At 38.4% G+C, this 21,790-nt stretch overlaps 1 protein-coding gene and 1 long non-coding RNA gene across 5 annotated transcripts in view; both read left to right on the forward strand.

The window, feature by feature from the left end:
* The first annotated feature begins 2,022 nt into the window (after positions 1-2,022).
* Positions 2,023-20,244, forward strand: LOC119779055. Its single transcript, XR_005280176.1, has 3 exons — positions 2,023-2,157; positions 2,759-2,760; positions 20,234-20,244. It is a non-coding gene; the product is annotated as an uncharacterized LOC119779055 (long non-coding RNA).
* A 1,258-nt stretch (positions 20,245-21,502) lies between these two features.
* rin2 (Ras and Rab interactor 2) overlaps positions 21,503-21,790 on the forward strand; it is a 53,367-nt gene continuing 53,079 nt past the window's right edge. For 3 of the 4 annotated variants that reach the window (XR_005280177.1, XM_038278554.1, XM_038278555.1), the window contains exon 1: positions 21,503-21,650. The gene's annotated coding sequence lies outside the window, so the exon portion shown is untranslated. The remainder of the gene's footprint in view (positions 21,651-21,790) is intronic. The other variant, XM_038278553.1, reaches the window with a different exon arrangement.

A 21,790-nucleotide genomic window follows, 5' to 3' on the forward strand; every position in this document is an offset into this window, starting at 1 on the left:
AACCAGACTTAGACGCCCTACATAAAGATTGATGCTCTTTGAGTTTGTATCATTACATATAATCTAAATGTGAAGTTTGAACTACAAGCAGTTCAATTCAGTTTATTTATATTGTGCCAATTCAAAACACACGCCATCTCAAGGCACTTTCCAGTTCACCAGATCAACCAGTCAGATTGATTCATAGTTTTCTATTTAAGGAAAATCAGTTGATTGCATTGACTCAAATAGAATCCCTCACACTAAGCATGCTTGTGACGACTGTGGAGAGGAAAAACTCCCTTTTAACAGGAAGAAACCTCCAGCAGAACCAGGCTCAGTGTGAGCGGCCATCTGCTGAGGCCGACTGGGATTCAAGGAGACAGAAGCAGAGACACAAAAAGCAGCTGTAAAAGGCAGCCCGTCCAGGAAACACACAGCCAGGCAGACAAACTCCAAGTCAGAGGATGAAAAGAGCACTTCCAGCCTGTCAGTCAGAGAAACAGGTCTACACTGAAAAACAGGCCGATCTCCAGCATCTAAAAACAAAGGTGTTGATGGAAGCAGCACAGCTGATATTTCTCTCCAGGATGGAGTCACAGCCAAACAGGAACATAACTGTTGAAGCTACTATGAAAAAAAAGCAGAGAGGGCAGAACATTAGAGATTGAACTAACAGATTCTACAGAATAGGAGAGATATATAAATAGAATGAAGCAGAATGATGAAATAGGGGTCCCTATGTCTTCCAGCAGTCTAAGCCTATAGCAGCATAACTATAGTGATAGCTCAGGATAACCTGAGCCACTCTAACTATAAGCTTTATCAACAAGGAAATTTTTAAGCCTAGCCTTAAAAGTAGACAGGGTGTCTGCCTCACGGACTAAATCTGCCTCCCATTTTACTTTTAAAAATTCTAGGAAGCACTAGCAAACCTGCAGATTGACAGCAAAGTGCTCTGTTAAGTGGTTAAAGAATCAGGATCCCTTCTTTTGTCACTATTGTCTTCCTGGTTTTTCTTTATTTTGAAATCTATGGGGTGAAATGTATCCCATTATTGATGCAAGCAAAGAACATTTTACTAAGTAAAAACTTAGTCAAAAAGTTATTTTCTTAGGTTTGGTAAGATTTTCTTAGATGTCTCTTTTCCAAATTGAGTTTTACATCAGAATTTACCTCAGAAAGGGATTTAGAAAATGGAAATTCAATTCAAAAAACTATATTTTAAAACAGAAATGTCAAAAATTGTAATTGAAAATGTAAAATGATTACAATTTTGAAATGCTAATTATTTGAAAAAAAAAACAAAAAAAAAAAAACTGCCTCTCAAAATCCTTTGAGAGGCTATCATTTTCTTTCATGTTTCAGTTCAATTCATTTTATTTATATAGCGCCAATTCACAACAGGTTTCCATTTACAACTGTTGTTTTTATAGTTTTTATTTTATTTTTATTTTTTATTTACACATGCAAAATGTATTTCTTGCAACAAAAATGGAACAAAATGAACTTCATATTATGAATGAGCTGGGCTCAAATTTGAGAATGTGTAACCAACAAAATTAAACCAATCCAACGGGGGGGGGGGAAGCATTTGCATGGATCTTTTTTACTGTTTCATTCTCAGAAGGTAGGCATCAAAGGTCAGCATTGTTTTTATTTTATGTTTTCTATTTGTACAGCTTTGCATTTGTGGGAACTTTGGGGTGTTTTTATTTCTGCATTTCTGTCTTCATGTATAAACTTTAGACATCCAAGATGTTTCCCACACAGTCCCTTTGCTTTGCTTTGTCTGAATCCTTTAGAAAATGTTGCTCTAAATAATCAAATAACCATCTTTTTTTTAAGTCTGGGACTTTTTGTTCTTATGTCCCTCCTTTGTATGCTGGGTATCTGCAGTTTGGAATTTGTCAGAAACTGTTTAGTTATTCCCCAAATAGTTGGAAGCGTTGGTCTCAAAGTATTTGGAGTCATGCACAGAGGAAATGCAGTTTCTCAGTCAACCACCAGGGGGCGACATACCCTCCTCTTCCTCTGTCTCCTCCTCCTTCCTAACCTTTAAGTGTTTGTCTCTAAACTATGGGACTGAATGTTTTGAGTAGAGATCAGAGCTGGAACAGATGGTTTTCATCCTGCAGAGCAGAGCAGGAGAACAACAGCGACCCAAAGAAGTTTAAGGTGAGCCCTTTGTTTCTTTCATTTAATCTGCACTTTTCCTGCTTTAGAAAAGTGTTTTTCATCTAGAGTGAGTCTGATCTGCTGTGTGTTTGCAGGAGAAATGAGCTTTGTTTTCACTGCTGCGTCTAAAAGCTGTTGACTGAACACTTTAAAGCAGCAAAATGTCTCTGAAAGTTACCCTTTTTTCTCCAAATATCTCAGAATAGCAAAGTCTGGCTTCATGTTGCTGCGATTGTTCCTGCAAAGACGCTGTGGAAAAGTTTTAAACCGATTTTTACATTTAAATCAACTTTCCCTTGAAAATGGTTTTAGGGGAACATTTGTGGGGAGAAAAAAACAAAACAAAAAAACATTTATGAACTAAAATCCAAACAAAGAAAGTCTTGAGAGGCATCAGTGGACTTTACATGATTATACAAAACTAAAGACTTAAAACATCCCCAAAAACTGAAGAAAAACATATTAATTTTAGTTTCTGCAATAAAAAAAATTTTTTATTATTATTATTTTGCACAGTAAAAGTTAATTTCTATAAATAAAGCTGTTGGATTTAGTCTAATGTTGTTGCTCACAGTTTTTCTATGATGTTTTGAGCTTATAGATGTTTCACTATAGATTCTAAAACTGCCCAAATTATTGCATTTTAGCTTCTCTAATATCATAAAAACATTATTGTTCTACTGTCTGTTACATTGATCCCAACTAAACAGGCTGAGTTTTGTGGTTGTTATAAAATGTGGAAACTTTTAAAGTCTGAAACCAATCAGAGCTGTTTATTATCATTTGAGATGATCTTTGATCCTGATGGAGTGGATTTAAAATGAATTATTCTGGATTAGTTACAATTGTATATTCCAGCCCGTATAATCCCACTCTCTTCCTCACTTGTTATTTTTTTTCAACATGCTTACCTTCTCCTTGCCCCGGATTCTAAGAACTCCTGGAGCGATCTTGTTGGGACTCATTCCTGTGGTCCTGTTTCCATCCAGGAACATGTTGGTACCTGAACACCTGTCATCCTCTGCAGCTCTCTGCAGACCTTGGCCAGGCTCTGCTTCCCGTCGTTCTCTGCAGATGTATTTTTGTCTAAAGCTGTTTGATTTGCGCTTTTGAGCCTCAATGGAATCTGTTGAGGAGATTAGTCTAAGAGAAAAAAAAAAACCTTTTGGCACACAGAGCTGCAGTTCCATCCAGTGATGGGGAAAACATCAGCAGAAAGGCATTTGAATAAGACGAATAACTTGCAGCTTGTTGATTTGGGGTTGTAGAGCTGATTAGTGCTTCACAGGGTCCTGGTGCTAAGATAGTTTTATATTGTAGCCTCCAGAGGTGTTAAAGTGTCTATTTTCTGTGGGTGAGGGATAGAAGTCTCATTAAACTGACCCTGTGAGGAATGTTGAACTCTCTGTCCTGCAGACCTGAACATGAAATCAGGCTCAGCAGCAGAGACGGGTTCAGATCATCTGACCTCATGTTCTCTGCTGAGGTGAAGTCAGTAGAAAGGTCATTTTCCATCTATTGAACCATTTCTGCATGAAAGTAAAGCTTTCACTGCGAGGGCGGACTTCTGGTAAAGGGGGCAAACACAGAAAAAATACTCATAAGAGGCATTTTTTGATGTCCTTTGCACCCACATAAACCACTCAGACAGGCACATTTTCAATGTTTTACTGTGCAGATTCTGTACCACAGCGCCCCTATTATAACTACGGTTGTCAAAAGTATCGATACTCAAAAAAGTATCGATACTGAAATGTTGTATCCGGATACAATACTCATTTTCAAAAGTATTGAGTACCAGTCGCACCTAAACAGTCATTCATCTAAAGTGCAAAATAGAGGAAAATGCACTTTCTGAACACTGTGATTGAATAATTCTGTGCACTTTTCAGTTTCAGACTTTTTTTTAACAGTTGCAGCTGCTGAGAAATATTTTTGTTTCTTAACCGGTTTGGCTAGTGTCATTGTTATGTGTGAAAGGCAAAGCCAAGTAAGGAAAACTTAATTTTAATTTTGTAAGTTTTTTATCAAGCTTGCTAAATACTGTGCACAGCAAACAACCTCAAAATGTTGTTCTTATTGTTTATTGTATTTATTTATTGTATCTTAATTATTAATCAAAAATATTTCTGTTGAAATTTTATCCTTGTGGTATCGAAAATGGTATCGAGTATCGAATATTTTCCTTAGTATCGGTATCGAGTTGAAAAGTTTAGTATCGTGACAACCCTAATTATAACACATCCATAAAATATCCCCCAGAGGTTGTAAACCGCCTGCGATCGGCTACTTTTCTGAGTACTTAAAGTCGTAGGGAAATTATATTTAAATGTCAAATCATTCTGGCTTAAACATGTATATAAATATACTCTTTAACAGACAATATTGTCCCAAACTTAAGAACATTTCTTAAAATCTGTGTTTTTTTCCCTGTTATCGTCTGCAGGCCAGTTAGTTGTACGTCAGCCTGAACACCTAAATTCAGCCAATAATATATCAACGGTCATCTGCCAATCAAATGTTTTCGCTCATGGCATCTTGATTCATATGTCGCAGCTAATATACGCAACAGTTGAAACAAGAATCATTTCCTTTCCCATTGAGTTCCGTCCCAGTGTTCATGGATGGACGTCTGTATCTTCAGCAGACGTAGAGCTAACAGAACTGGCAGTGTTGCGAGGCAAGGGCTCAAAAATGTACGGCTGTAAGCCTTCTACACCAAACCAAGCTTCTGCTGCCATCCACGACCTCCGACACTAAACTCTCCTCCTCTTGCATGTTTCCTCTGTCCATAGCGTTCCTTGACAGTGTTGTTTCTAAGTCACCAATTTAGTGCTACTTGGTCCCAATGGAATTTCCCAATGGGAACCTACTAGCACTAAGTTGCTAACTGGTTAGCAAGATGCTTCCCACAAACCATCCACAACCAAACATGCTTGCGAACCTTACGCCACAACAATCCCGCCCCCTTGATAAACGACCAATCACATTCACTTTATTCACTCGCGTAAAGTCGTGCACCACTCGGGAGAATTTGGAAATGCAAAGGTCGGACTTCCAGAATGACCAATTATGATTCTAATCATCACTATGCTGATGATACTGTTCTATTTTGCCCTGGTTCTACATTAGATCAGACAATAACTAATATATAGTCTGAATTTGATATTTTAAATTTCATAACGCTTTATTAATGGGATTCAATTCTAAAATAAATAAACTGATGTTCTTTCTTTGCGTTTAACCACCTAAAGATAAAAGTCCATCTGTTCTCTCTTTTACAGGCATGGATACAAAGTGTCTGTAAACTACCTTATAAATATTTGGGATTAATTATTGACCAGTCCCTATCTTTGATTTTGACATATTCAAAATTTGGCTAAAAAGATTAAACTTTAGGTTAAACTTTGTTCTTTTATTAAAGAAAAGCCTCTTAACACCTCCTAAGTGTTTCCTTTTGATCTGTCTTGGATTATGGTAACATTTAATGTAAATCGGTGTCTCAATGCTTTGGACTCAGTTTTAAACTCAAAGTCTTCTACTGATCTTGATTTTGATTCAAGATGTCTTTATATGATTTACATTTAAATATACATTTAAGATTTAGAAATAAATGTGACATTCATAGATAGATATGGGATGTAGAATTAGATTGAACAAATAAATATAGATATATTTAGACATGGATTTAAAATTTAAATAGAAAATATATCAAGATGCAACAAGTCCTTCCAGAAAGGGACACACCATTTCCAACACTTCCTTGTGCAGATCACAGCTAAAAAGCAGGAAACACTGCTTTTTCCAAACAAGGGCTGTTTCTCAATTCACTAGAACGCAAGTACGAACTCGTTTCCTCGCCAAGTGTGTTCTTGAGAAGAACACAGGAGAGCCTGGACTTTGGGAGAACGGGAGCACACAGCATATATGGGTGAATTGGAACAGAAGCGTACTGATGACATCACCACACGCTCGGCCTGTCTGGAGCTGCATTTCACCTCCTGTTATTTATAGTCTCTAGATAATAATAAATTCTTACTTTTTTCATTTAGTCAGGGAATAATAATTAACACAATCAGATAAACAAAAATCAAATTAACATTTTGGCAAATAAAACTTGCCATCAGAGCCAATGGTGTAACAACACAACAATAAGTACTCAAGCAACATTATCTGAGTGGGCCCCATATAAGGTACGATCTCAAGCTGTCAATCTCAAGAACGGAGTCTGGTCTGGTGCATGCTGGGTAAAGAGTGAGCTGTGAGAACAACGTCCGGGGACCTTGTCCGTTCTCGGTCTGCTGTTCTTATGAATTGGAATAGTAGCTACTAGGGCTGAGGCTGATGACGTTTCACGAGGACACGAGAATGCACAAGTAAACATTGAGAAACGGCCATAGTTCTACTCAGGATAATGGCTTCCTAGCTTTCTAAAACGGAAAAAGCCATGGTAGGCAGGAAAGCACCCCAGAACTTACTGTGGATTGCCGCTAACCCTGCTATGTGAAATAGAAGCCAGGCATTTGCAGCATGAATTGTTTTGCCGTTTAGAAATGTTCCGGAAACAGAGCAGCAGGTACAGGAATGCTAATCCAGCACCGGGCTATAAAACAGGATTAGTGGCTTTACTGAGGCGACCTCAGGTTCAGTTTGACCTTTTCATCAGAGTTGAATCATAGTTAATACCTGGGACTGTCTCCGTGGTAACTGTTCCTCTGGAGCTACTCAGGTTTCCATATCAACCCATGAGAAAGTATTACCTCCCAAACTATGAAGGCCTTTGGATTAAGACCTGCTCCGTCAGTATGGCTCTAATATCTCCTTTTTGTCCCAAATTAATTATGATTAATAACCATTTATTTAATTTTTTAGCAAATCCTAACATGTTAGTTCATCATATAACTGTTTTTTTTGCACATTTATATTTATGTTAAGCTAAAATGTGCCAAATGTTGTCTTGAATCACGGATCAGTTATAACCCCATCCAGATAGTTACAGTAAGTTATCAAACATTTACATTAAGCTCTCTCACCGCACTAAAAGGGATTTAATCCAGATTAAGTGCAAAGACTTTCAACATTGTCTGCATCTTAATGAAAACACTTTTTTCATGACTTGAGTAACTATTTTAGGTGTAGAACAGGCGGAGCATCAGTAAAACCCTTTCAGCTGCGCTCTTTCACCTCTGCTTTGGTTTCCATTGCTTTTAAATGTTTTTTTAGGAAAACTATAACAGCTGTCCAGAGGGTTTTCCAGACTCTTTAAGTCTCCTCTCTCTGTAAAACTATTCTGTTTGCTGCTCTAATAAAAAGACAGGAGAAGTCAGCCAGGAACAACATACTGGAGGTTATAGACTCTCTGGTCTAAAACGAACCCGACCAATCACAGTGCAGTGGAGGCGGGCTTATAATCCAACACCACTTTTCTTTAGCCATACTAGTTAGTTGTGATGTTTTATTGATACCCTTTATTGCATCATGGAAAAGCTGTTTATACGATCAAAATATCAACAGCTAACTGCTATAAAAGGTGTCTTTTTTTTATCTAAAGTGCATCACATCTGTAGTTTTCTCTTAAGTTTTAAACTGTTTCAGCTGAGGCTAGGGCTGAACTTAATACTCATCAAATAATTTTGTATTCCAATTGAATCATTGCTATAGTAATGATATATAACCTACAGTAATTAAGACAAAACAATATAGATATATGTTACATTTTCCTATTAAAGATAAAATTGTTTTTTAACCTCATATATTTACATGAATTAATTTGTAAACATTAATTTTTTACATGCCTTTTCATTTGCAAATAATTTAAATTGCAAATTTTTTATGTCCTAAATATTAGTTTTTAGATTAATGGATTAATTGAGTATTGAAATAATTGACAGCTGCAGCCCTGATGTTAGTCCCACCTTTGAAATCAGGCTCCACCTGCTCCTTTCCAGACTGGTACGCTGTGTCCACGACATAAGTCACTCTAGCTGGCCAGGCCAGTAGTAGTTTTTCAAGCAGAACCAATACTTCTAATTAAAGGTACACTATGCAACCGGTGTTGATTTTCCAGCGAGGCTCCCCCCAGAGGGTGAAAGTAAAAGTGCACTGTCGTAAATATGCACAGCTGTTCTCCTGGTTTCTCCGTCAAGCCAGGCGCGGTTGTTTTGAGCTTAGCAGACAGGCGAACGCAACGAATGACTAACACAGTGAACGTATGAACATGCACACAGAGAGAGAGAAACCATTCCAATGTTACTTACAATTGCATCAGCAGAAACGCGAGGTCCGCGCCAGCCTTGCAGCCTTCTCTTTATTTTAGCTCTCGCCATTCGGAAAAAGCTTGCCTGATGTTCACCCGTGTACGACTCCTCTCTCTGTAAAGCAAGACCGACTCTCGCGAGACTTCTGAGCCTGTGGGTGCGGGTCGAGGGCTCCTGCAATTGCAAGTGCGGTATTTCCCCCACAGACCACCAGGGTGGCCGAGAATACCTTTGTTCAACCTGAAATGACTCATTTAATCATCCAAAACGTTATGGAACACATTAATTAACTGAAAAATGTTGCATAGTGTGCCTTTAAATTGCATTCTATTTGTCTTCAGAAGTTAAGATATCTATTTTTAAAGTCAGATATTTCATGTAGAACATCCCCAAACATCCTGACAGCTGTAGGATAAATGGGAGGGGATCATATATCAGATCGTCTCCTTCTGTATGCACTTTACTCAACACACGTCAAGGGCATCAAAAAAAACTAAATGGGCATCTGACTTCAATGTGTACCAGCTTCCAAGATGAGGTGTTAGTTTGGAGTGAATGCAGCATAAGTGTTTAGAGGACTGTATTTTAATGCTGTTCAGGTATATATGTGTGATATAGCACATAGAGCTGTCTTTATGATCGTTAGAATGGCCCCAACCGGCATACAGTAGAGAGTGTAACGGTCTGCTAGCTGAAAGCATATTCACCTTTAAGTGGACAATTCAGCATCTTTTAGAACAATCTTTACAAGCAATATCAAGACTAACAACACATTTGTTTATGATTGCCTTCGACTGTTCTAGTTAAACAGTTCAACTGAAACATCATTAGGTCAACTTTTTTATTTTCTTTAGTCCAACTGTTTTTAATATTCTTTTTTGTTTCTTTTATTTTTTTCCTACTTGCTTTGATTCTGTTTTATTTTCCTATATTTTAATCATGTAAAGCACTTTGCATTGTCTGTCCAAAGAAGCCTCAGTACCTAGGTGTTGTGAAAGTTACCAGAAGGTTATGAATATAATAAACAGCTAGAACTGGAAGTTATAGTTAATTAATAGGTAATTCAAATCAAGGGTAAAACTAGTTATTTATTATCAGTTGAGTGATTATAACTTTAATTTGCTTAGTGACCAGGGTTTTAGCCTCTTACTTAAAAGGTTGGACTCCTGAAACCGGCTGTTAAACATCCAATTGTCTTTCACCAATTTAGTAATTTAGGCTATGGCTATCAGCAACGTTATTAACCACCAACCAAATAAATGTGTCTCTGTTCATTCGGATGCTACTGAAAGGGTGAATCCAGCCTGTGTGATAAATCGTTCACTGTGTAAAATAAGAACAAATGACTCGAGTTAAAATACAGTGGTACCTTTATTAGCTACAATCACACAGTATTGTACCTAGTAACTAAGCAAACACTAAACACTACTGATAATAAGCAAAATTAAAGAAATAAAAAGGTAAGAGGGGTTTAAGAGTTTGTTCAAAGTCTGAGGAATGTTCGAAGTTTAAGGCTGGAAGCATTTGAAAGTGTCCTTTATAATAGCAGCAGATAAATGTAAATATACCCTGACACAGAGATGTTAACTACAGTGAAAACAGTTAAGTTTCATTCAGTTTATGGTGAAACATGAATAATGACTCAGAAATGCATTAAACTATGATGAGGCTGAGAGCCCCGTTAGCTTAGCTGGCCCCAGGGGTTCTGGTTCTGGTCGGGTCCAACTGAAACAAAGAGAGGGTTAGCTCATGATGTAACAGTTAGCTTCAGCAGCCTGTGACTCTTTAGGTCTGTAGTAAGCGTTAGCGTTAAGTTAAACCTTTAAAACAATCAACAGTTAAATTAGAAAGCTTATTTCAAATAAAACACCAGCACAACTATCTTTTCTACCTAGTTCACCCAAGCAGAGCAGTAATTACGAATCAGGTGGAAAGGAGGGCTAAGGTTGATGTTAACGTTTTGGTTCGGTGGAGTGAAGGCCTTTGGCTCTGTCCAGTGTTCTGCAGCCCCGTCTTCAGTCCAGTCCGTTCATCCAACAGCAGCAATAATAAGAGGCAGTTTGCAAGGATGTTAATTTTATAACTCACTGTAGCATGTGGGTTGTCTCCCTTTTAGCTACGGTGGTTAGCTTGTAGCCGCATCCTCCAGCAGCTCCTGGGTGCGGCTCCGTCTCTCCGTCTCAGGCAGTCATAGTCTGGCGGCTTCTAACGGTTCCTTAGGCGAACAGCAATTGGGGGCCACGTTGTTTGGCGGTTAGCAGAGCTGGATTAGCTCTTCTCTGTGGCTGCTGCAGCAGGATTAAGGAAACGCTGCTTTCAACTCAGTTAAAATCACAGGAAGAATAAAAAATCTGACTTGATCCAGCAAGCGCAGACTTCTCTGGGAGGATTTGGTTGCTACATAGAGTAGCCTTCAGCTGGAAGTGCTTTGTATAGCCTTTAGCCTGACTGAGCTACAGGCAAAATAGAACGCTAATATGGGAAGTGTGTGTATCTTCAGAGGGGCCTAGTTCCGGTTACATCAGCGACACTGAATCACAACATAGGGTTAACCTTAACTTGGCTGTTTTAACACCAAAATTATTATTTGTTGTTTTTGTTTGTTTGTATTATGGGTTTAGAGGGGACTATGGGGTTTGCATGGATGGGTTTTTGATTGACTTAAAAAACTTAAGGCTCCCCATAAAAAATGTGGCTAGAAGAGCAATCAAAAACCATCAGAGGCTCACTATCCTGTCCGATTCTCGATAAGAACGGGTTATTTGTTCAGTCATGTCCTAACTGTCCAGGAATCACTTCCAAACTGTGGTCTGAAGAGTTTTAAACAGAGCTGTTTGTTTTTTTTTTTACTTTTTTTTCCCAGCCAAGCTAGACAATAATGTCTGATCTGACCTTGGGATGACTTTGCTTGGAATTTCCACTCCAAAGTGCACTGCTAGCTGTTTATACTGTTTTCAACCTGCAAATATCTGACATATAACAGCCACTGTGGGGATCTTTTACTTGCAATTTTCCATCTGTAACTAGAAGATTTTCTCCTCAGAAATGTTCCTGTTTTACATAATCTACTCGTACTTCCTCCTCCTCCTGCTTCTCAGCTCAATGCTGAGCCCCATACAGAAATTCTGAAGCAAAGCTAAAGTGAAGTAGACGCAGGAACAGAGTCCAGACTCTCTGTTGACCTTCAGTGTGGAAAGCTGTGGGGAGGGCGGTAATAGTGGCTGACATAGTTTCCAACCATTATTTAGACAAGACATCCTCTTATTACATATGCAGTGTGATTTATAATTTTATTTCTTTTCAGTTAGCTATAATAAGGTCCTGGAGGCATTGCTTAGTGGTTAAGGAGTTGGTTAGCTTGGTGTTCGACAGACTAAAGACGCATAAACATCCTGTGTAAAATCCTGTTGCACAAAACAAATGTTCACATTCCTGAAGGTCTTTTTTTTGTTCTTAATTAAAACAACATGGAGCAGCAGGTCCAGCTGGGCTCAACAAGAACCAGTGACCCAAATGCTGCTCTGGACACTGACCCTTACAGAGTCCCTACTCTCTGGCTCTATTGGTTTGCTGTCTCCAGCGGATACCCACACCCACAACATCATCTGGCTTGTTTTTAGAGCATAAACACAATCCATGTGTGGGAGGTTGTTTTTTAATCCACTGCAGGTTTATGCAGCTGTATAGACAGCAAAAAGGAGCCTGCTGAACCCCGTAATCCTGAACCTTTCCTCTTACGGTTACAGTTTAAATGTACATTTATTAGACATGTTTATTTAAATGCCTAAGAAACTGCCAAACAGAACAAGACATTAAGACAAAGTTGTTTGTTTAAAGAAGTCGGTTGCACAGCTTTACATTCTCAGCTGTGATTAAGTGTCTTCAGAGCAACAATCATTCCTGGAGACAAAACCGTTTTCGACTTAAAAAAGGGTGAGCAGATGCTCTTGGTTAGGTCTGATGATGGCTTCATCCACATCTCCAGCAGAATGTCTTTCTTTATGCACTGTAAAGTAATTTTTTTTTTTTTTTTTTTTGAGTAGCTGCTTCATGAGGCATTGAGGAAGCTGGGCATAGAGCCATTATATGAGCAAAATGTGGATTTAACCTGCAGTAACAGTTCACTACTGATTTTACCTCTATGGTCTTTTCAACAGGATACAGTGAACCAAAAGACAGAGTTCAATCAAGACGGGGTCAATCAGGGTTAGTAGAAATGTTCTTTCCTGCCTTAAGGCAGCATGTGGCTCGGGAAAAAAAAAGAAACAGCCCAACTCAAAGGTCCCATCCATAGTGAGACAAGAGGAGGTGTAACCAAGAAAATATTAAGTCTTTTAAGCTATTTATCAGACTGAGCAGCGTTTTGGGAGAGATAAAACCATTTTGGAAACTGGGTACCAGAGTGGAAAATTAAAGAGCACGGGTTTCATTTTTCAGTGAGTTCATATGAATCTCATCTTTTTCATTAACAATGACTTTGACCTACCTCTGTTACCCACATACACCTCTCCCATGGCATGTTGCTGTGTTTTTTCTTAGCATTAGCGGTCGGCTCTATTAGTCTGCGTCTAAAAATGTGCCCTAACCCCTCAACTAGTAATGTTATGAGATGGCATCGATGCGTGTGTTGCGTATTGGAGGGGACGTTTCCGCGAGACGCGTATCGAGGCTTGCTTCATTTGGGGCAGGAGCCAAAATAGATGACGTCCGAAGCCTCGCTACCCCGCCATACCATGTGACCGCTTCAGGAAGTGGTTCAGCTCACCCAGGCATTTAAACAGCCTCTGTATTCAGTCATGATTTGGGAGTTTGTAGGAGAATTGGATAGAGTTTTTATATATTCTACGAATAGATTGGTTGGAAAAACAACCAATCTAGTTGGTTAAAATTAGTTTGGTTAGATTATACAGTATAATGATCAAAATCTGAGCGTGTCACTGGTTACAGATATTATGGGTTTTAAGTAGTATTGCTTTCTGGAAAGCTGTCACTTCGCTTTCACTGTCTGATTGGGCTTATTTCACTAATATGGCAAAACAGTGTACCTTAAATTATTGTTCTCTTCTAAGACATTTTAGATGCAAAAAAAACTTACAAAAGATTTTATTATAAACACCGATCCTTAACAATTTCAAATGAACTAAAATGGGGGGGGAAAAAAACAAGAAAAGCAATTGTAAAAAATAAGAAATTACTAACTGTAGTTCTGCACTCCACCAGTAGGGGGGACATGTTCACATGACGCTTCATGAACTGTGGGGAGCGTTGACGCAATTTGGCCAAACGGTTCAATGCCTCATGAGGCTTCATCTCACCATCACTACCCTCAGCATTATAGAGCGGGGACTATAGAGTGGACTTTATAAGGATTATTCAGACAGATGATCACTATGTTTCACTGCCTGTTGGTAATGTGACTCCGCCTCCCAACACAGTGCCTATGCCCCCAAAACAACTCCTATGATGCTTGTCCTTACCCGATCCGTCCTGGAAGCACGATCCATCCTGCGCATACTCGAACAGATCCGTGTGTCCATCAATAATGTCATTATGTTACTAAATTTACTTATTTCAATCCTTTACTCACTAAAGAATGCTAATACACATCTGAGACAATTTTTATGCTTTTTACATTTTCTTCGTCAAACTGCTTCTCTAACGTCATTATCGGACATGCTCAGCGCAGTCCGGCAAAATATGATTAAACTGTGTTTATCTGCATTTTAGTTGTTTCTGTCTTCAGATTACGCACTATATACCATAAGGTTAAAACGAAACAAAAACATAAAACTCAAAAAGACTAGATTTATGTTTGAATCCAAAGCCGAAAAAGTTAGCTCCTGGAAGTAGCGTAGGATTCTATTTCCGGTTAAAACAGAAAGAATTTTAAGGCATTTATTTTCTCAGGAAATACATTATTAACATTTAACACATTAAATTTTAGTACGCTTACTATTTTGGGAGAGGGAAAAACATAATTGATGTCTTTTCAAGAAAATAAAATGGAGGGCGACCCGGATGTTTATCTGGATGCACAAATGAGCTGATGGCACATGCGCAGGACGGATCGTGCTTGTGCATGTTTGCAACTATAGCTCTGGTGAATTTCAATGGTGAAGTCATCTGGAAATCTTCAATAATTGTTGTTGATTGCAGATGTGTCTAGTAGTTCCCATTGAGTTTGCTTGTAAAGTGGTGAGAATGGCGCTAGGCTTACCGCACCATGACGTCACTGCCAGAAGATGTCAGGAGTGAGATGTTACTATATTTGGGCAAAAATGGCCGCTCCCAGACTCTGTGATGGCGACCAAATTATTATTATTTTTTTGTTCTGATTAATTCGCTAAATTCATTAAATCACAGCAAATGTATAAATAATGATCCATTGATTATTCCTTGCTTACCTGACTTTTCCTTTAAATCTAAAAACATAACACTTGGATTTGAAATAAAGTTAAAATCTCAGAAACTTTTTGGACTTATTTTGATCGACTTCACTGTAAGCTTGGAGACTTAATTGTGACTTGGGAAGAAATGACTTGATCCTCCCTCTAATAATTACAGTAGTTAGTTCATTAACAACACTTGACCAGCTGATCGTAACAGAAAACCTTAAAGCCAATCTAAAACTTTCTTTTTTTATTTGTATTTACTATGCATAGTAATGAAATACAGAATGCAGGGGGCAATTTGTGTAGAGTTCAAACTACTCATAAAATATAAACTCTAGTCAACTGAACTCTATCAATCACCAGCCTGAAAATGACTGAAAAGCAGCCAAAGTTAAAGACAAAAACCTTTAAAGGAGCCCAAGATTTAAACTATTATATGATATTGGAAGCTTGGAAGAAACATGTAATCTATTGTTTACTTTTTGACTATTTTGGAAATAGATTGTACAAAAACTGTTGTGGCAGCCGGTGATTTTTAGAGGTCATATTTACTTTGTGGCTGACTTTTTAGCGTCAGTGTTTTCTTTTCGAGGAAGTGAAACCTTGACGGCGGCATATCTCTTCATAGTTTAAAAAAGGGGAAGCAGTATCTGCCTGCATACAAATGGGCCTTTACGTCAGCAAATACCAGCTACTGTAAAAAACCTTAGTGTTCATAACATCATCAGTCTCATTGGTTAACTTAAATTGAGTCTCTTTCTCTGTCTGCAGAGTCTAAAGCGGAGGTCTTCAACAGGGGGTCCGCGACCCCTAGGGGGTCCTTGGAGGTACTGCATGGGGGTTGATTAGACTTTTTTGTTCATATTCCCCCCTGTATTTTTTCTACTAATTGAAATGCCTTTAAATACACATTAACATGAATTTAACAGACTGTAGTAAACAGATAAATGGAGGCAGAAGATGTCTTTCAGTCATCAATGCAAACATTATGCGACACACAGGAGCTCTTTCAAGCTGGGCACCGTTTCATTCACATCACCTGTTCCATCAACCAGGAATCAGAATCAGAAATACTTTAATAGTCCCAGGGAGAAATTACTTTTGTTAAATTAGTCCATCTGTAATAGAGTGACTGTAGGACCAGTTTGATATAACACAATTTGGCTCCATCTCGCCATCAGTTTGGGGGTCCTTGGCCTGGAAAACGTTTAAAACCCCTGGTCTAAAGTATGAACTCATCTTTCTACTGTTAAGTAAACAGTAATACTCATAAAGAAGGACATTTATTGTTTTGGTATTCATCTTTTTCTAAAGATTTGTAAAATATATTAGATAAATATAGCATCTATTGTATGTTCATATGCTGAAGAACGGAACATTTGAAGCAGGGGGATCTGCAACACAATTATAATTTTTAACTGCACATTATTTAATGGAGTCATAACCTGTTGTTTAATTAACATTTAATTTTTTTTTTTTTGCTTTTAAAATTGTCTTTAAGTTCATGTTTAATCAGTTTTAGGTGAAATAACACATTAAACGGAGCTCAAATTAAGCCTTTTTATACCCGTTTTTTCTTGCGAGATAACGCATGAGACAGTGAGTTGTGTGTGAGTTAATTTAGATGTAGAATTAGCAACATTAACAGTTAGCTGTTATTGTGTTTAGCAATTTTTCCCAGACCCTTACTTAAGCTACACGTAGCCTCATTAAAACCTGATTTAATGTTTAATCTCTAGTATAGTATGTACAAAATTAAATACATCACAAGTAAAAAAAAATCCAGCATATTGTGGTTTATAACATAAAATAATTTACTAAGATAGCAGACAAAGCTAAATTCGTTATTTGGTCACGTGACTCACTGAGGTGCTGTAGGATACCGTGACGCCAGTTTAGTCAGAAAGTAGTCATTTCACATAGCGAGTCAATATTTATTCATCTTTGTGATGGAGTTTTTATCCTTAAATGAGGATAAATATGAAGCAGTCAGAGTCTTAGTGGTTTTATTAATGCTCACTGGTTTAACCACCGCTGCTAAATGTTCTTCGATCTTATGCAGAGCCGGTGGAAGTTATTTATCTTTCAGAACATTGAAGCACAGCTTTAATTAGGGGCGACAGTGGCGTTGGATGTAGGAGTTTGCCCATGCAACTAGCTAGGGTTTGTTGCTTTATGAAATAAAATATATAAAAAAACAAAAAACAATGCTTTGAATCAGCTTTATTGCCATCAGGTGCTTTATTAAAGCTATACAACAAAGAAAACAAGCTGTTAATACTTTGGTATATTGAATCCAACTGATGCTGTGAGAGCAGGATTGATGATTAAAGAATCTGCCGTGAAGTGACCCGAACATAGTTTGCTGTATTGGATTGGACGCCGAAGATTTTTGTCTAATCTATTTAATTTCCGGATCAAAATTTGGCACAAAACCGGGTCATTTAGTTAATTAAAGATTCCTTTTCCCGATCCAAAGCCATTCCTTCAATCGGCAGCAGTACAATAGACCATTGTAATGATGTTTTAACCATCCTTTCAGAGTGTTTAACCATGCGTAAATTAGTGGTTCTATACACCTGCTGGAGGACTTTGACTACACTAACGTATCAGCTGGGTTTCGTCACACGACTGCTCTCACCGGAAACGCATTATCGCTAGATGCGCCAGGCACACTGTCAAATTCTCTCAATTTTTATTACTTGGAGCATTTTTAGCATGATTTAGACCAGCCACATAGAGAAAAGAAAGGATAATCTACCATCACACAAGTTAAAACTGTTCTAGACGCACTCCTCTCTATTTAAACTTGAAGGGGATTATGTTCCATTTTCGCCTCTTGCCCGTAGACAGCTGGAGATGGGCACCAGCACCCCTCGCGACCCCGCTTGCGATAAAGCGTGTTTGAAAATGGATGGATGGATGTTCCTTTTTTCTTTCCTATGTACGAATGCCTGATTGTTCAGTTTTTGTGTCTATGAACAAATACTATTTGGTAGCCCAAGTTTCTGGGATCACATCATAAATTTTATCAGTCGTTTAGAAGAAGTTTTTGTTTTCTACTATAGAAATAAATTGATAGGTTGAAATGGACCTGTTGGGATAAAAAAAAAAAGGTCTGGAAAGTAAATTGTCCCAGAAATTATTGCAACAAACTATATCATTGTCATTTAGTTTGAACCCGAAATGTTCCCATACTGCAGATGTAGCCTTTGGATTTGACAATAATTTAATCTCTATTTTTCCAAATCTTGACTAGCATTTATCTAGCTTAGTAGTGCTTCATCACTAGTCTGTCATGCTGACTCACTACACTGAGGGAACAATTAGGGGAGGTGTCAGTGGAGACAGATACACAGGAGTGAAAACTTTTTGTAATCTAGAACCGAGATCTTCAGCAGGGGGTCTGCGACAACTAGGGGTGTTATAACTTTTGCTAGCATAATATTACAAATTTATTCTGGTAATGTTACGACTTTATTCTCTTAATTATACGAATTTATTCTCGAAATAGAAGAAAAAAAAATCTCTAGCCCCAATACTTCTTCGTAGGATAGAACATAGTGGCAGACATTTTTTTTTTTATCTTAAAAGCAAATGTTTATATATTTTCTTAACAATTTGGATATAATTACTGCCCTTAGTGGGTTACTCTTTCAGTAAAAGGCATGTTTTAGAGTCTCAATACCCAAGTTAAAGATTAATCGATTAATGAATTAGTTAACAATTTTTTCATTAATCAGTTAATTTGATTGTTTCAGCCCTAATTTAAACATCTCATAAAAAGGGATAACTGGCTAAACAAAATACCACCTACAACATCACTGCTGTTACCAGGGGTTCATGTGATTGGCTTATTGTATGACTAAATCATTGTGTATGTGGGGTGTGTACTTGTTAGCGGCTGAAACCGGTGAGATATCTGATCATTTCCTGTCAAAATAGATACATAAATAAAAAATACAGTGGGGTTACCAGACCACAAGTAGGTGGTAAATGAAGATCCTGTATATTTGTCTAAGTATCAGAAATACATAAATTTTAATCTTGTTTTGTGCAAATGTGGATCCTGTGTGTTTCATCTGTGTATTTGAGATTTCTGAGAACTATGAACTTCCTCTAAGGCATCTGAAAGATACAGCTTGTTCAGATCAACTGACTCAATAATGGTTCTTTTTATTCAAGACAAAACAAGTTTGCTAGGTCAGGGAAAAAAAAAAAAAAAAAAAACACCCCATGGTCAGATTTTGTTTTTCTTTTTTCTTTTTCTTTTTTTTTTTTTGCTGGAATCCACCTGATCAGCTGAAGCTTACAGCCTCTTTGTAAGTAAAAAGTCACAATGCAAACATTGGTTTACACTACATACAGTGAGGAAAATAAGTATTTAAACACCCTGCTATTTTGCAAGTTCACCCACTTAGAAATCATGGGAGGGTCTGAAATTGTCATTGTAGGTGCATGTCCATGATTTTTTAACTATTTATTTGTTTGATACAGCTGAAAATAAGTATTTGAACACCTGAGAAAAACCAATGTTAATATTTGGTACAGTAGCCTTTGTTTACAATTACAGAGGTCAAATGTTTCCTGTAGTTTTTCACCAGGTTTGCATACACTGCAGGAGGGATTTTGGTCCACTCCTCCACACAGATCCTCTCTAGATCAGTGAGGTTTCTGGGCTTTAGCTGAGAAACACAGAATGCGAGCTTGATCCAAAGATTCTCTATTTGGTCTAGGTCTGGAGATCGGCTAGGCCAGACCCTGGATATGCTTCTTCCAGAGCCACTCCTTTGTTCTCCTGGCTTTGTGCTTTGGGTCATTGTGATGTTGGAAGACCCAGCCTCCACCAATATTCAATGCTCTGAGGAAGGAAGGAGGTTGTTCAAAATCTGGCAATCCCTCCTCATTACAGTGCAGTCACCCTGTCCCATGTATAGAAAAACACCCCAAAGCATGATGCTACCACCCCCATGCTTCACAGTAGGGATGGTGTTTCTTGGGATGTTACTTATTTTCCACGGTTAGTGGAATTATGACCAAAAAGTTATATTTTGGTCTCATCTGAATCCATGACTTTCCCCCATGACCCCTCTGGATCATCCAAATGGTCATTTGGAAACTTAAGATGGGCCCTGACATGTGCTGGTTTAAGCAGGAGAACCTTCCGTGATTTCAAATGCATGATTTCAAACCATGACTTCTTAGTGTATTACCAGCAGTAACCTTGGAAACGGTGGTCCCAGCTCTTTTCAGGTCATTGACCAGCTCCTCCCATGTAGTTCTGGTCTGATTTCTCAACTTTTTTAAGATCATTGAGACCCCATGAGCTGAGAACTTGCATGGAGCCCCAGTCTGAGGGATATTGACAGTCATGTTTAGCTTAATCCTTTTTCTAATGATTGCTCCAACAGTGGACCTTTTTCACAGAGCTGCTTGGCAATTTCCCCAAAGCCCTTTCCAGCCTTGTTGATGTGTACTATTTAGTCTCTAGTGTCTTTGGACAGCTCTTTGGTCTTGGTCATGTTAGTAGCTGGATTCTTACTGATTGACAGGTGCATCTAATTTAGGATAATTAATGAAGTGGAGGTGGACATGTAGGCCCCGTCCACACGAAGTCAAAACGAACACGAAACGCAAATATTTTCCAGAACGGTTGTCTTAAAGACGGAGACGTAAAATAAATGTGATCGTCCACATGAATGCATGAAAACGCTGCAAAATGTATGCCAGGCCTGTAAGTGGCGCTGTGGTGCCAAAGAAAAAATAGGCGAAAACAGGCAACGAAATGTTGGGCATGCGCAGTAATATTTATACAACAACCAAACCGGTTGCCCTGCGGGTCCATATTTGTTGTTCAGTCAAATTCAGGTGCTGAACTATGTCGTCTATATTGCTCTGTTCTTCCTGGAGATATTCCAGAAGAAGAAGATTCTGTTGTAAGCCCGACAGCAGGGTGAGTAGCATGAGCAGCAACCATTCAACACAGTACGGCGCCATTGTTGTTGTGATACTGTGTCGCGCATGCGTGTTTAGAGGCGACGCTATGACGCATGCGTGTTAGAAAAAAAATGCGGTTAGAGCTTAAAGATGGAAACGCGAAAACGGTGTTTCAAAATCTTCCCACTCTGAAGGCTTAATTAAAAAAAGGTCGTTTACAGACCCCCGAAACGCCGGCTTCGTATGGATGAGAGGCTGGTTTGGTGAAAAATTTGTGAATTTAGTCCAGGGTTTGACTTCGTGTGGACGGGGCCTTAGAAAGCAGACTAGCAGGTCTTTGAGGGTCAAAATCTTAGCTGATAGACAGGTGTTCAAGTACTTATTAGCAGCTGTATCATACAAATAAATAGTTAGAAAATCATACATTGTGTATTTTCTTTTAGATTGATGTCTCTCACTTGGACACACACCTAGGATTACAATTTTAGACCCCTCCATGATTTCTAAGTGGGATAACTTGCAAAATAGCAGGGTGTTCAAATACTTATTTTCCTCACTGTAGACAAGCACCCTTTAAACTGTAAAATATAGCCAGCTGTGGTTTTTAAGATCTGTGACACGCAAAGCAGTTCGAGTTTCAGTAGCTAAATTAAGCATTACACAATCCTGCATACTTTGTGCAACACTTATCTCTGCTTTTCTCTGTGCACTCTAGAGTTGAGCTTAGGGAGTTGCTGCACACTTCCTCTCTGTTAGATAAAATTGCCTGTGTGGACCAGAGGACAAACGGAGCGATGCTCATGCCTGGGAGCTCTGTGATCCTTAGCCAGGAAGGGAAGGGCAGCTTTAATAGTTCCAGTCTGGCTGGATAGGGAATCAAATGCACATCAAAGAATAGTTTAAAAAGGTAACAACCGAGAAATATCTGTAAAAGCAGTCAGATGTAACAAGAAAAAAAAAAAAGGACTTTTGTACTGTTTAAATGCATTTGGATAGTCAGGTTTTATGTATGCAGCTGTGCTAGTCTGTCTGAGGTGGAAAATGTAT

Source organism: Cyprinodon tularosa, unplaced genomic scaffold (assembly GCF_016077235.1).
Source record: "Cyprinodon tularosa strain WSP-4 unplaced genomic scaffold, ASM1607723v1 ctg142, whole genome shotgun sequence".
NCBI classification, from domain to species: domain Eukaryota; kingdom Metazoa; phylum Chordata; class Actinopteri; order Cyprinodontiformes; family Cyprinodontidae; genus Cyprinodon; species Cyprinodon tularosa.